The sequence below is a fragment of the Echinops telfairi genome, unplaced genomic scaffold (genome assembly GCF_000313985.2).
Source record: "Echinops telfairi isolate 266 unplaced genomic scaffold, ASM31398v2 ScPeMD7_7424;HRSCAF=8462, whole genome shotgun sequence".
In the NCBI taxonomy this organism is placed as follows: domain Eukaryota; kingdom Metazoa; phylum Chordata; class Mammalia; order Afrosoricida; family Tenrecidae; genus Echinops; species Echinops telfairi.
Genome location: NW_022111324.1, coordinates 73,590,195 through 73,604,483, shown reverse-complemented (window position 1 = coordinate 73,604,483; position 14,289 = coordinate 73,590,195). Strand labels below are relative to the sequence as shown.

Below are 14,289 nucleotides of genomic sequence, written 5' to 3'. Positions count from 1 at the left end.
GACCAGTGGTGAGAGTGGCAATACCGGGAGGGTGGAGGGAGGGTGGGATAGAAAGGGGGAACCAATTACAAGGCTCTACATATAACTTCCTCCCTGGGGGATGGACAACAGAAAAGTGGGTGAAAGGAGATGTCGCACAGTGTAAGATATGACAAAATAATAATTTATAAATTATCAAGGGCTCATGAGAGAGGGAGGAGTAGGGAGGGAAGGGGAAAAATGAGGAGCTGATGCCAGGAGCTTAAGTGGAGAGCAAATGTTTTGAGAATGGTGAGGGCAATGAATGTACAAATGTGCTTTACACAATGTATGTATGTATGGATTGTGATAAGAGTTTTATGAGCCCCCAATAAAATGATTAAAAAATAATACCAAGAGCTGTGAAAAAGAATGAATCAGCGAGTCATAGGGGAAAAAAACACAAATAGAAGCAAAGATGGCAAACTTTGGCTGGCCAGGAAAGACAGCATTAGAGTTTAAATTCTAAGGACTTGGCTTGCAGAAGGCTATAGTTTACAGGGAGAGTCCACTCCATTTTGAGTCTCAGCATACATTCAGTCTTCATTGAGTTCTCCCTGTCAGGAGCCCTGGTGGTGTACTGGATTACAAATTGGGCTGCTAACTTCAAGGTCAGCATTATGAAACCAGCAGCCCAAATTGACTAGATTGGCAGTTTGTTTTTCAGTTTGGTCCTTAAAGGAGATTGGGATAGCAGAGCCCTCAGACACTGCCCTAGGCAGTCAAAGGGCCCCAGAACCAATCTTGTAAGCTTTTTCAACCTACACCATGTATTTGTCCCAATCATGGTCCCTTTCCCATTTTTCTCTAGTCCTGCCTGAGGCAGTGAGCAACTGATCAGCAGATAATCAAGATTCTGTGGGAAATTTCTTTTGTATTTGTTGTAGAGGGAAAGAGACCCCAAATCCAAACATCATTTATGAGGAATACTTGTTCATTCTTTAACAGGACAAGAGAAAAACATAATCCAGATGCTGAAGGCCATCAGCAGGAGGTCCTAACAACACCCAATGGTTTACAGAAAATCAGTTGCTTCAATAAGACCTGGTCAAGCAAAGGAAACTATCACAAAAGCATGATTGGCAGCAGATCAATCCATCACAGTTGCAGGAGGAACTACAGAAACAGCAATAGGACCATGATTGGGTCTAGCTATATACTGTGCTGAACAGAAGAATTTACACAATCGATTGTCCAGGGCCCTCTGACCTAGGTAGTCAGAATGGGGATTAAGACCCTAATACTCAACCAATCACAAGGATCAAACTAGAACCCCCTCCCAGAGGGATGAATAATGGAAAAGTGGGTGAGGGGAGATGGAGGATGATGTAAGATATGGAAAAAAATCTATTAACTTATCAAGGGTTCGGGAAGGAGGGCGGGTGGGGGAAGGTGGGGGAAGAAATGAGGAGAGGATATCAGGGGCTTAAGTGGGAAGAGAACACTTTGAAAATGATGATGGCGGCATATGTGCAAATGTGCTTGACACGCTGGAGAAATGTATGGATTATGATGAAATGTGAGAACCCCCAATAAAAGTATTAAAATAAAAAAAAGACCCTAATACCCAAAGTTCCATTAAGGACACACCCAGGCAATCCCCTAATGGTAAGACCAATCCTCTCTGGACTGGCTGGAGCAGGAGTTTGCAAACTGTAGTTCTCCAACCATATGTGCCTCTTTTGGTATGTACATGTGGCTGTGAAGTAAAATTTAAAACGAAAATCAAACTACTGGATCATAGTTTCATTTAGAAAAACTTTAAAAGATATTATTCAGATAATGGTGATTTCATTTGATTGTAAAAATATATTTACAGCTCTCAGATAATTTTTAAATTGTTGTGAGAGACAGGATTGGCTCTTCTGTCTCAAAAGTTTGCCAACCTCCGAGCTAGAGGATTGGTAGTAAACTCCACTTTCTAATATACTCCGCCTGAGGATAAGGCTATTCACATTGCCAGTTAATGGTCAGAAGGAATCCAATGGGGTCTTTCTCCACCTGGAGCCTCAAAAATGGATTGGGGGGGGGTTTACTGTTATCTATAACCTTCTGCAAACTTAGTGCTCAGAATTTAACTCTAATGCGTTTTCTTTCTATAATTAATTGTGGGAGACTAGCTTCCACAACTGAATGGGTCCTAATGTGTAATTGAAAGGTAAATTAAAACAACAACAGATAAGGCATGCAAGGGCTCACCTCTTCCACGGAGACAGAAACCAGAGCGGGAGCTAACATATTATCTGAAATGCTTACAGAGTCTTGGACTAGCAAGCCCAAGTACATACATAACAGTAAGGGGATGTACTAGAGGCATACATATACAGGAAGGGGAGGTGTTAGAGGCATACATGCAACAGGAAGGGGTCATGCTAGGAACATTCACAGTACATATGTAACAATATGGGTGGGTTCTAGAGTTAAGATGGTGGCTAAACCTTGGTCATCTCTAAGCTGGCTTGACCTTAAGCAATCTATGATCCTTATCAGAAAGGAGTGGGCCGTACTTAGGGTGGGGTGTCTGATTGCTCTTGATGGCAGACAACCTTCAGGCAGATAACCTTAAAGCAGTTAACGTTCAAGCATATAGTAGCAACCATGTGCTCCCAAGCAACATCTTAAAATTGGCATCATTACAGGGAGATTGAGGGGAATAACTTTTAGTTAGGAGAATGTTACTGGAATTCATCTCCATCTCATGAATGTGAAGGCCTCCCTCCATGAGAGTCTGGGCCTCACAGAGTCCTCACAATATGAGCGTAGAGAATTTGTCTGCATACACTCACTTCCCAGTTCTTAGTTTCCCACAATTAATAACGTGGTCATGAATCCTCTTGACATCATGTGGCCTTATGCTGACATTCTCCCTCATCTGGATGATTTATCTTTGTCTTGTTTATTTTCCTGTCTAAAAGTTATTAAAGGGGTCTCTATAAGGTATATTTGAGCACCTATCAGCCTTTCGCCTCTCTGATTCATCGGCCTGCAGCTATAGGAGTTTGAAGAGGGGTCTGGCTAGCATTGTGCATATGAACTTTTGTTGAACTGGCCTGGGGTGCCTTCTTGATATAAAATTATTTTTTGATATAAAGTTCTTTCGTATGCAAAAAAGATATATTTGAATGGGGTCCTTTTTGTCCTACGACAAGACCAATTGCTAGAAAAGGACATCATGATTGGTAAAGGGTTGGCGAAGACCAAGGCAGTCTTCTATGAGGTAGCTTGACACACTAGCCACAACAGTGGACTCAAAGACACCAATGATCAAGAAGATGGCATAGGATGCTTTGTTGCAGTATATGTACGGTTATTTTTAGTCTGTTATCAATAAGGTTACTCAATGGCCCCTATAACAATACAAACATCATGTATTGGTGATGGGAAGATACATATAGTACATACAAAGCACTTAGAACAGTGCCTGCCCCATAGTATGTAATACCTATTACTATTACTCACTGCTTTCGACCAAATCATAGTAACCCTATTGGACACAGTACAACTGCCCCTGTGGGTTTCAGAGACTGTAACTCTTTAAGAGAGTAGAGAAACTCATGTTTCTCCCAGTGATAGCTATTAATATTATTTTATTATTACAGAAGTCCTGGTTCAGACATGTGCCATCATAAGAATGGAAAACAATGACAAGAAGACAAAATAAACAGTGTTGTTGAAACTATGTGGTTAAACCTTAACAACACATCTTTTCAGGGCTGGCCCCAATCCCAGGTACATGGAACCCCACCCCAGAAGAATGCACTACAGAGAACAGCACAGAAGCTACAGCTCAGGGAAAGGGCCCTGTCTGCTCAGAACACACAGGAGCAAACTAAGAGAGAAAGAGAGAGTGGAGCACATCCTGGCCCACCAAGCCCTAAGGACAATATTCCTGCTTGGAGCAGCCAATGCACAGATAGGACCATAGGACTGACCCCACCATGAGACACGGCGTCCCTTCACTGACCCATAGCACTACAAAGGGAGCAAAGTAATGAAGTCCCCAAGGAATCCCAAAAATAGACTTCAGGGGCAGGGCATGACACCTCATCAGACTCAACCAGAAAACACTCATAAAGGTCAACAGACAGACCCAGAACTATATATAGGCATTATTGTTGTTTTGGTTTTTTGTTTTTTTTTTCAAGCCTATCTAGATAAGATAGGCAGGATTAACAATCTTGAGGAGAAAACAATGGGACTGATACTTGGGGTGGGGCATGGGAGAGGGGGAGACAGGGGAAAGGAAGGTGAGGAGCCAACAAACCCAGGGACAAGGGAGCAGCAAGTGATCTAAAATGGATGGCAAGGAAGGGATTGGATGCCTGGTGGGGCTTGATCAAGTGCAATGTAGCCAAGAGGAATTAATGAGAGCTGAATGAAGGTCGCAAGCATGAGAGTGGAACACAAGGAAAATAAAAGAAAATAGAGGCAAAGGGCATGTATAGAGGTACAAATATAGGCAGGTGCATATGTAAATATATTTATATATAACAATAGGGACATAGATCCAAGTACATATATTTTACCTGGCAGCGGAGACACCATGATCAGGAAGGTGGTTTTCCCAGGGTGAGGCTCATCCATTGCACTGCAGGTGTGCTGACCCCTGCGATTTCCCCAAATGCCGAAACTCGAAACTCGACTGCATAATTTGTGGTAGTGGGGGACTGCATTCACGCTCTCCCCTGAGTTATCTTTAAAAAAAAAAGAAAGACATATATTATACGTTAACAATGAAGATAGCAGAAGGACACTGGGCCTCTACTCAAGTACTCCCTCAATGCAAGAACACTTTGTTCTAATAACCTGGTATTCTACGATGCTCACCTTCCCTACAAAATCGCTGAAGACAAAATGGATGCATAAGCAAATGTGGTGAAGAAAGCTGATGATGCCCAGCTATCAAAAGATGTAGCATCGGAGGTCTTAAAGGCTTGAAGATTAACAAGAGGCCATCTAGTTGAGAAGCAACAAAGCCCACATGGAAGAAGCACACCAGCCTGTGTGACCATGAGGTGTTGATGTAATCAGGTATCAGGCATTAGAAGACCCAGAACAAACACTCATATTCATCTAACTGTAGGGCATCGGAGTAGAGACCCAAAGCCCATTTGTAGACAATTGGACATCCCCTCACAGAAGGGACACAAGAAAGGGACAAGCCAGCCAGGATGCAGTATAGCACTGACAAAACACACAACATTCCTCTAGCTCTTCGATGCTTCCTCCCCCCTACCACCACTATCATGACCCCAATTCTACCTTACAAATTCAGCTAGACCAGAACATGTACACTGGTACAGATAAGAGCTCTCAACAAAGGGAATCCAGGACAGATTAATCCCTCTGGTAGAATAATGGGAGTAGCGATACCAGGGGTAAGGTGGGGAAAGAAAGGGGGGAACCGATCCCAATGATTGATGTATTACTGCACACCCTCCCCCCTAAGGGGATGAATAACAGAAACATGTGGGAAGGGAGACAGCAGTCAGTATAAGATGTGAAAATAATAATATATAAATTATCAAGGGTTCATGAGGGTCGGAGGGCAGGGGAGGGAGGGAAAAATATGAGGAGCTGATACCAAGGGCTCAAGTAGAAAGAAAATGTTTTGAAAAAGATGGCAACATATGTACAAATGTGCTTGACACAATGGGTATATATATATATGAGCTGTAAGAGTCCCCAATAAAATGATTTTAAAAATAGGAAAAGAACACATCTTTTTCTAAGCTATGTATTTGTCAATAATTATGTGGGAGGAGGGGGGGGCAGAGAAATAAAAATTCTGCTATATGAGTTCAGAAAACCCAAAGGTATACCAGGAAGGTGGCTATTTTCAGCAAAGCATATAGGTGGATGTCCTCATAGGCCATGATACAAACCCACCAGGATTTAGGAAATCTGCAAGCCTCTGGCACTTTACAGCCAAGCAGGCTCCACGAGTCACAAGCAGTTGGGGTTACTGTTTGCTCTTTTGTTGTTAATGACTGCCATTCGTGGGCTCTTTCAACAAACTTTTTTTTTAAGGTTATGTTACTGTCATCTCTCACATTTGCCTGGATGTTTAGTATTGCTGCATAAAGGGCAATTTTTTTGTTGTTTGGTGTTTTTTATTCATGCAAATAACTGAAGAATTCTGGAAATCTTTTTAATAACAATTTTATTATTGTAGACGGTTCTATTCTGTCCCATGGGGTTGTTATGAGTTGTAAGCATTTCTTTAGTAATGTTTTCTTTTTTAATAGCCTTTAAAATGCTGAACATTTAAGTCTAGCGTTAGGCTATTAATTCTATATGGACTGTGTCTACATATTCAGAACACATTTTCTTGTAAAAAATAGAATTTGTTCATTAACAATCAAAATTGTCTTTGCCACTATTCTTTATGATGATCATAATGCCACGGGGATGAACAGCGTGTGCTGAAACCGAGAAGGCCGAAGACCGCCCAAAGGGCCTGTTGTCTAGAATCTATGGAGGGACTCCTGGGGCTATTAATTATTTATCTACTTTTCAAAGTTAATAAATAGAAATGTCTTCTTGCCCTTTATTTCCTCAGCTGAATTTAACCAAATGAGAGCTGGGGGTATGTGTGTGTAGACAGCAGGCTTACACCACAGGAGATGCAGGTAATGGGGGGATTTATAAAAAGTATACTTCATTTTTTTAAGCAATGAAATATACACAACTCTTTATTGGGCATATCTTTAGTATGGTTAAGTTCTCAAGAATATCTGGAGGTTTTTGAGAGTATTTTTAAAAGCATGAGTGCTTTAAAGACATTCATTAATAAAAGAAAAAACAAAATGTTTATCGTCTTACAGCCCAAATATCCCCTGTAGGCACATAAAAATAAGCTTATATATAGCCAGGCCACACAAAGTATAAAATGAAAAACATAAGAATTTCTATTTTACCACCCCAGACCCTCCACCAAAGGTAAACCACTCTTTATGCTTTAAGTCTGACCATAAAGAAATGAGGTATGCATATATGTTTATTTGCCAAAATGGATTCTATTAAGCACATTGTTTTGTAACATGCACTTTTTATTTAATAACATACCTTTGTGCCAGGGCCAGTTTCAATACATGGGGATTACCACATTCGTTTTGCTCTTACAAACAGCTCCTCGGTGAATATCTTTGCACACGAAGCTTGGTGTTAACCTGTGCTTGTTTCTTTTTTAATGTGACCTCTACCATCACAGTTAGCACAGCAAGTACATGCTACTCCCAGCAGTCTCACCTCAACTCTGAGAAGTAAAAAGAACAATCTAGTTTCCTTGGATCATTTCAGTTCTTTCAGAAAACTTCCGGAGACACTGCTATTTATCCCAATAGATCTCAGGAACAGCTTGAGATGGCTACTGAGAAAAGGACCACTTCAGCTGAGAGGAAGGTCCTGTCCACCCTTTTACACTCATTTCTGAGTGTAAAGGTCCCTTTGGCAAAGCAGGAGTCCTGAATTTGCACTCAGATCCACCTGGTGTACAATTCCCGCTCCCCGTACAGGTGTGGATTCAATACTTAAGATGTGAACAGAACGTGTGTGAAAGGAGAAAAATCAGCAAGCACTGGTGAGGTGTGCAAATAAAAACAACCAAAAAACACCAGCCTTGGTAGCTCAAAGGTTAAAGCACTTGGCTCTTAACCAGAGGGTCAGCAGTTTAAACCCACCAGCCACTCCCTGAGAGAAAGAGGAGGCAGTCTCCTACTGTAAAGATTAACAGCTTAGGAAGTTATATGGGCAGTTGTACTCTGTCCCGTAGGTTTCCTGTGAGTCAGGGATCCACTAACAGTGGGGGATTTGGTTTAGGATTCTGGTGGTTGTGGAGAGATGTGCATAAAACATCAGGTGAAACTGCCAGATTACTGTGCCCTTCCTTTTAATATACAGATAAGAAAAATACCAGCTATTGAGAAATCTCTGAAAAGCATTGGAGTCAGCGTTATCTGCCTAGAGGTATAGAGGAACATAGCTGAACATGGCTGGGTTAAGAAAATGGTAACAGAGACCACAGCTCGGACCTATTCGTAATAACCACCCATTTACACCTCAGCACTTGTTATGAGGTAGCATACAGTCCAGACTCATCGTGACTCTCTGGATGGGACAGAACACTGCCCGTTCCTTCAGCATCTCACAGTTGTTACACTGCAGTCCAGTTGCAGCCATTGTCAACCCATTTCTCTGAGGAGCTTCCTCTTTTTCGTGGCCGCGGTACTTTACCAACGAGATGTCCTTCTCCAGGGACTGGTCCTTCCTGATCACATGTCCAAAGTACGTGAGACAGTCTGAGCTTTCTTGTTGGACGACGTCCAACACCGATTTGTTGCTTCTTCTGAATATTTAATATTCTTCACCAATGTCATAATTCCAAGGCATCAGTTCTGAGATCATCTTTACTCATAGCCCGGTTTCACATGCCTTTGGGGTTGGTGAAAACACAAAGGCTTGGGGTAGGCGCACCTTAGTCGGCAAAGTGATAGCTTTGCTTTTTGCACTTTCAAGAGATCTTTGGCAGCAGGCTTGACCAATGCAATCTGTCATCTGATTTCTTGACTGCTGCTTCCATGAGGGTTGCTGGTGGATCCAAGTGAAATGAAATCCTGGATAACTTCCATCTTCCCTCCCTCTATCATGATACTGTTTCCTGAGGCAGTTGTGAGGCTATTTGTTTTCTTTACATTGAATCGTTAATCTATACTGAAGGTTTTGATCTCTATCATTAAGTGCTTCACATATGTTTCAGTTTCAGAGGGCAGATTGTTAATGCCTCTTCCTCTAATCCTGATGCCAACACTGTTCTTCATTCAGTCAGCTTCTCAAATTAGTTGCTTAGTGTACAGACTGTGTACGTATGGTGAAACCTTACAAACACTTTTTCAAGATTTAAATCACCTAGTATCCCCTTAGCATTTAGCTGCCTCAAATAATTTTTTAAAAGATGGAGCATTGGAATTTTATTGTGAAACTTTTCAATATGGTATTTTCCCTTTTTTTATTTTGGAGGTTTTGAAGATTTTTTTAAAAATTATTTTATTGAGGGCTCATACAATTCTTATCACAGTCCATACATACATCCATTGAGTCAAGCACCTATGTACACCTGTTGCCCTGATCAATCTCAAAACATTTCCTCTCTACTTTAGCCCTCAATATCGTTTGCTCATTTTCCCCTTCCTCCCCCTCCCCCCTCCCTCCTGAACCCTTCATAATTCATAATTTATTATAGATTTATCATAAGTTACCCTGTCCGACATCTCCCTCCGCCCTCTTCTCTGCTGTCCATCCCCCAGGGAGGAGGCTATACTTAGATTCTTGTAATTGGCTCCTCCCTTCTACCCTACATTCCCTTCACCCTCCAGGCCTCGCCCCTCTCACCACTGGTCCTGAAGGATTCATCTATCCTGGATTCCCTGTGTTTCAAGTTGCTATCTGTACCAATGTACATCCTCTGGTCTAGCCAGATTTGCAAGGCAGAATTGGGATCATGATATTGGGGGGGGAGGAAGCATTAAAGAACTAGAGGAATGTTATATGTTTCATCGTTGCTACCCTGCACCCTGATTAGCTCGTCTCCTTCCCAAAGCCCTTCAGCAGGGGGGTGTTCAGTTGCCAACCGATGGACTCTGAGTCTCCACTCTGCACTCACCCACCTTTACAATGACATGATTTCTTGTTCCTTGAGGTATTTTCCCATTTTTAAAATATTTATTACCTCATTTGACCCACACATCAATTCAAAGAGGTTAGCAAAGGTAACTGACTTGCCTAAGGTCAATCAGCTGAGTAAGTGGTCTAACTCCAAGCACTGTGATTTCTCCTGAATTCTCTGAAACTCATCCAAGTCAACCCAATCCAGCTTGCCAATTTTAGAACCCCACACAAAGAACGAGGAATGATTTTAGAAACATGCAAATATAAATAAGATACTCTGACCCAGTGACACCTGAGGTCCTGAACATTTCCTCTTCCTCATAAAATTTAATGAATTGGTTATAGATGTTGCTAAGGATCAGCTTGCGATACCAATCTTAAGCCTTAACCGAAGAGTAGGTCTAGTAGTTTTACAAATACTTCTGTGAAATTTTAGTTTTATATTTTATCATAAACATCCACACTATCTCAGCCTTTTGAAATCTGGTAACTCTTGATTGTTACAGCTAAGACACTGCCTTGGACAGTACTAGTGATTTGTCCTGTATATATTCAACACCTATTTCTTTACCTTCTTGTCAATCAGAACTGACTTTAATGAGTCAAATGTTTTGAGGATTCAAACGTTTTGACCATGTCCTCCAGAAAAAATATATTTTACATTGCAAAATATGCACATGAAAAAAAACATGCACATGTTCCTGTCTTTGGAGCAAAAGTTGTACAAAATAATACATCTGCTTTGGGTGGGCCACTTAAATATAGTCTATTCTTTTGTATGTTTCCATTTCATTTTTAAAATGCTAATTATACACTAAATTGATGCCATGCCTCTCAAATGGATCACATTTCATAGTCTGAAAAACACTAGCATAGATGAATACTACATTGATCCTCCCTTTCCAGGATCTTATACACTTGCTGGTAATTTCATGTGTGTATAGTCCACAGTCATTTTATGATTGGAAAGGCCTGAGACAGAGGTCACTCGATTCAACCATTTGGGCTGAAATTCATTTTATAGCATCTCTGATGAGGGTAACACACCTATATTTAGCCTTTGCTTGATTACCTTAAGGACAAGAAATTACCTCTTATTTGGAGTCTAGCACAAGGGTGGCTGTCTAAAGACCTATTAAGACAGTACAGACACCAATTCAATCAAATGTCTCAATATATACTCAACTTTTTCTTTTTTTAATCTTTCTATTGAGGGCTCATACAACTCTTATCACAATCCATCCATCCATTGTGTCAAGCACATTTGTACATTTGTTGCCATCATCATTCTCAAAACATTTGCTTTCTACTTGAGCCCTTGGTATCAGTTCATTTTTCCCCTCCCCCCCACTCCCTCAACTTTTTCTTTTGAAACAACTTGAACCTTTATTCCTAAAGCCATCTTGTTCTTCTCCAAGAAGAGTATAAAAGGAGGAAGCTCAATCAGAGAAGTCTATAAAACTCCTCTTTTGAGGATTTGAAAAAGGGATCATAGCAAGTTAACATTGTAATACTATCCAGCCAGAGCTTAAATAACATAGCAAGTACTCTTCAAGATTGAAAGTCTAATAAGTAATACTAGGACTAGGGTCCTGTACATCAGGTAAACCTTCCAGGAGGAGGCTCAAAATGATCTTGGTCTAAAAATTGATTGGAAATGGACAGGTAGAAACAAGTTGGGAGGGCATGATCAAAGACTCAAAGGAAAAAAATGAGCTCAGCACATTGGAAGGTCAGGAATTAAAAGTTCACGAAGAGAAGCAGTGAGAGGCAAAGCCCAAAAGGCCAGTATGCGGAGAGTAATAGAGAATCTAGATTTTAGCATGTAGGTACTCAGATGTTCCTGACTCATCCACTACCACCGAGTTCATTCAGGCTCATCAGGACGCTCCGGGACAGAGCTGAACAAGCATGCTCTTTAGGGTTTCCTAGACTCTACCTTTAAAGGGAGCAGACAGCTTCATCTTTCTTCCACAGAGCAGTCGGAGAGACTGAGCGGCCAACCTTGTGGTTAACAGCCCCATGCTTAAACCACTACATTGCCAGGGCTCCTGTGCTGAGAAGGTCATTTCAGAATTATTCATTTGCATGTGCACCTCAAACTTGGCACTCAAGAGATCAAGCCCAGACAATAGGTTCTCCAGCTGTACATTAAGAGAGAAAAGTGTACTGTGTGTGCACATGGACTTCATAATCAGAATTATATTAAGAGCAGTCTTAAATTTTTTTAAATAATAATATATATTATAATAAGAAGGGTTCCTGGGGGATTGGGTGAAGGATATCAGAGAGTTCAAGAAGAACGAAAATGTTTTGAAAATCATGGTGGCAGCAACCATACAATTGTTTCATCTAACTGAATTATGGATTGTTAGAATACCTGTAAGGGCTCCCAATTTAAAAAAAAATTAAGTTGGAGGGAGTGGGTAGCAAGGAGGGAGGGGACAAATGAGGAGCTGATGCCAGGGGCTTAGGTGGAGAGCAAATGTTTTGAGAATGATGAGGTCAATGACTGTACAAATGTGCTTTACACAATTGATGTACGTATGGATTGTGATGAGTTGTATGAGCCCCTAATAAAAGGACTAAAAAACATTAAGTTGACATATATATATGTCATATGTCAAAAACATATATATATATGACAGTAACAGAGTGTAGGTCTTTTTTCTTTTAAATTTTGGTATTCAAATGTAAGCATTGTCTGCTTGCATCCTTTATGAAAGCTAAAGACTTTGCTCATAAGCTTGTGCTCAATGCTGCTATGGGCCTAATAAACTATCACAAAGCATTTTTGCCAAAATTGAAGTTTGGATAAATAATCACAACACACTCGTAATCATAAGGTTGTCTACAGTTAACATACAGACAGGGATCTCTGAAGGTGTCAGCTATCTAGTCATTCAAGCTCTGCTGGGTTCCGTGACAGAGCCCTATGACCCAGGGCTTCCAATGAGTCAGTCACGATCCGCCTCCTACAGAAAATTTACATCCTGTATGGGTTAGAATCACCTGAGAATCTTGCCAGAATGTCAATTCTGACTCAGTGTATCTGGGCAGAAACAAAAATTCTTAAGAGGGGGTCAAACGAAAATGGCTTTTGAGTTCAAAGCCCTGCTATGAACTTTGCCTAGAACTCAGGTCTCTCAGGTGAATAACATCATGTTGTGTCACTGAGCAATTATAGCCGCCACCTGCCAGCATATTTAAGCAATGAGAACTACCAAGCGCAATTTACGAATCTTCCAGCATCATTTCTTGCCGTTTAACAGCACCATGCGTTCAACCAGAGCTCCTAAGCATCATTTCTTTATGATCTTTATGTATTGAGTTCCTGTCCACCCCATTGTCCTCCACCCCCAAAAGGGAAGCTTTTTTAGAGAGGTTTTTTGAAGCTTTCTATAAAATGGTGGTGTGTATCAGCTGCAGGTGCTGCCTATTTGTCATGTAGATGTAAATAACCAAGAATCATGGACACTAGAGTAATGGGGCCCATTCACCAATGGTCTTGATTTCGCCACTTCTTTATTTCCCATCTAGGTGCCCTGGTGGCATAGTGGTTACCAGTTGGGCTACTGACAGCAAGGTCAGCAGTTTGAAACCACTAGCTGTTGTGCGCTAGAAAGAAGGTGCCTTCAATTCCTGTCATGAGCTAGTGTCAGAAATTCACAAGGCCGGTGCTACCCTGTCCTACAGAATCACTGAGTTGGAATCCAGTCTATGGCAGTGAATCCACAGACACGGATATCAGGAAGCCTTTTCCCACTGGAAGTCAACATTTCATGCCTGGATCCGAAGTGGAGCCTCATTTCCGCGGATCCAGATTTTTGAGGCAATTTCTTCATGTGTATGACTGACTCCCTAGCTTGGTCATGGAGCTACGGGGCAGTTGGAAGGGAGAAGGGGGTGCGGGACAGGGCAAAGTCCCTCCCCTCCACCCACAGCTTTTGAGTGACTTCTTGTTCCATCAGATATGCTCTCAGGACTATTTCAACTTCCCAGGGTGGAACCCCCGAGTGAATCCGCTCACCACGTCCGAATTCACGGGGTGGCTCTTGGTGATGGGAGTTCAAGTTTTTCCACTTGAAAGGAAGGAAGTGGGAGGCAAGGTGTGGGTTCCCCGTGGCCTACCTACCACGGTCCCAGCCTGGAAGTCCTGGTTACAAAACTTTGCCACCTGCGCGTACCGCTTGGGCCAGCGCCGTCTCCCCTCACGCCTCCCATTTCTGGGTCACACGGGTGTCCGCGCGGGGACACGCGAGCCCACGCACACGCTCGGCCACACAGGGCGGCTGCCAACGTCCTCCGCGCGGAACCAGCCCGCCAGGGCGCGGGGCCGCGGCCGGCCGGGCTCCCGGTCAGGGTCGGGGTCGGGGTCCGCCCCGGGGTGGCCCGCGGGCCTCCCGCCCCGACCGCTCGGCCAGCCCCCGGCGCCCGTGCCGGGTGACAGGCCCCCTATAGGTTCCATACCTGCCACCGGAAGTGAGTGAGGAGGGCAGTATAGGCATTTCCTGTGACGCGAGCGCCTGGACTCCATTAAGCAGCAGCTGGGGAAGAATCAACACACCAGGGAGCGGAGCGCAGCGGAGCCGAAGACAGAGGCGG

General features: G+C 42.5%; 1 non-coding gene across 1 annotated transcript; it reads left to right on the top strand.

Annotated features, from left to right (window-relative positions):
• The first annotated feature begins 4,535 nt into the window (after positions 1 to 4,535).
• LOC115872517 lies at positions 4,536 to 4,706 on the top strand. Its single transcript, XR_004047914.1, has one exon. It is a non-coding gene; the product is annotated as a U1 spliceosomal RNA (small nuclear RNA).
• The last annotated feature ends 9,583 nt before the right edge of the window (positions 4,707 to 14,289 follow it).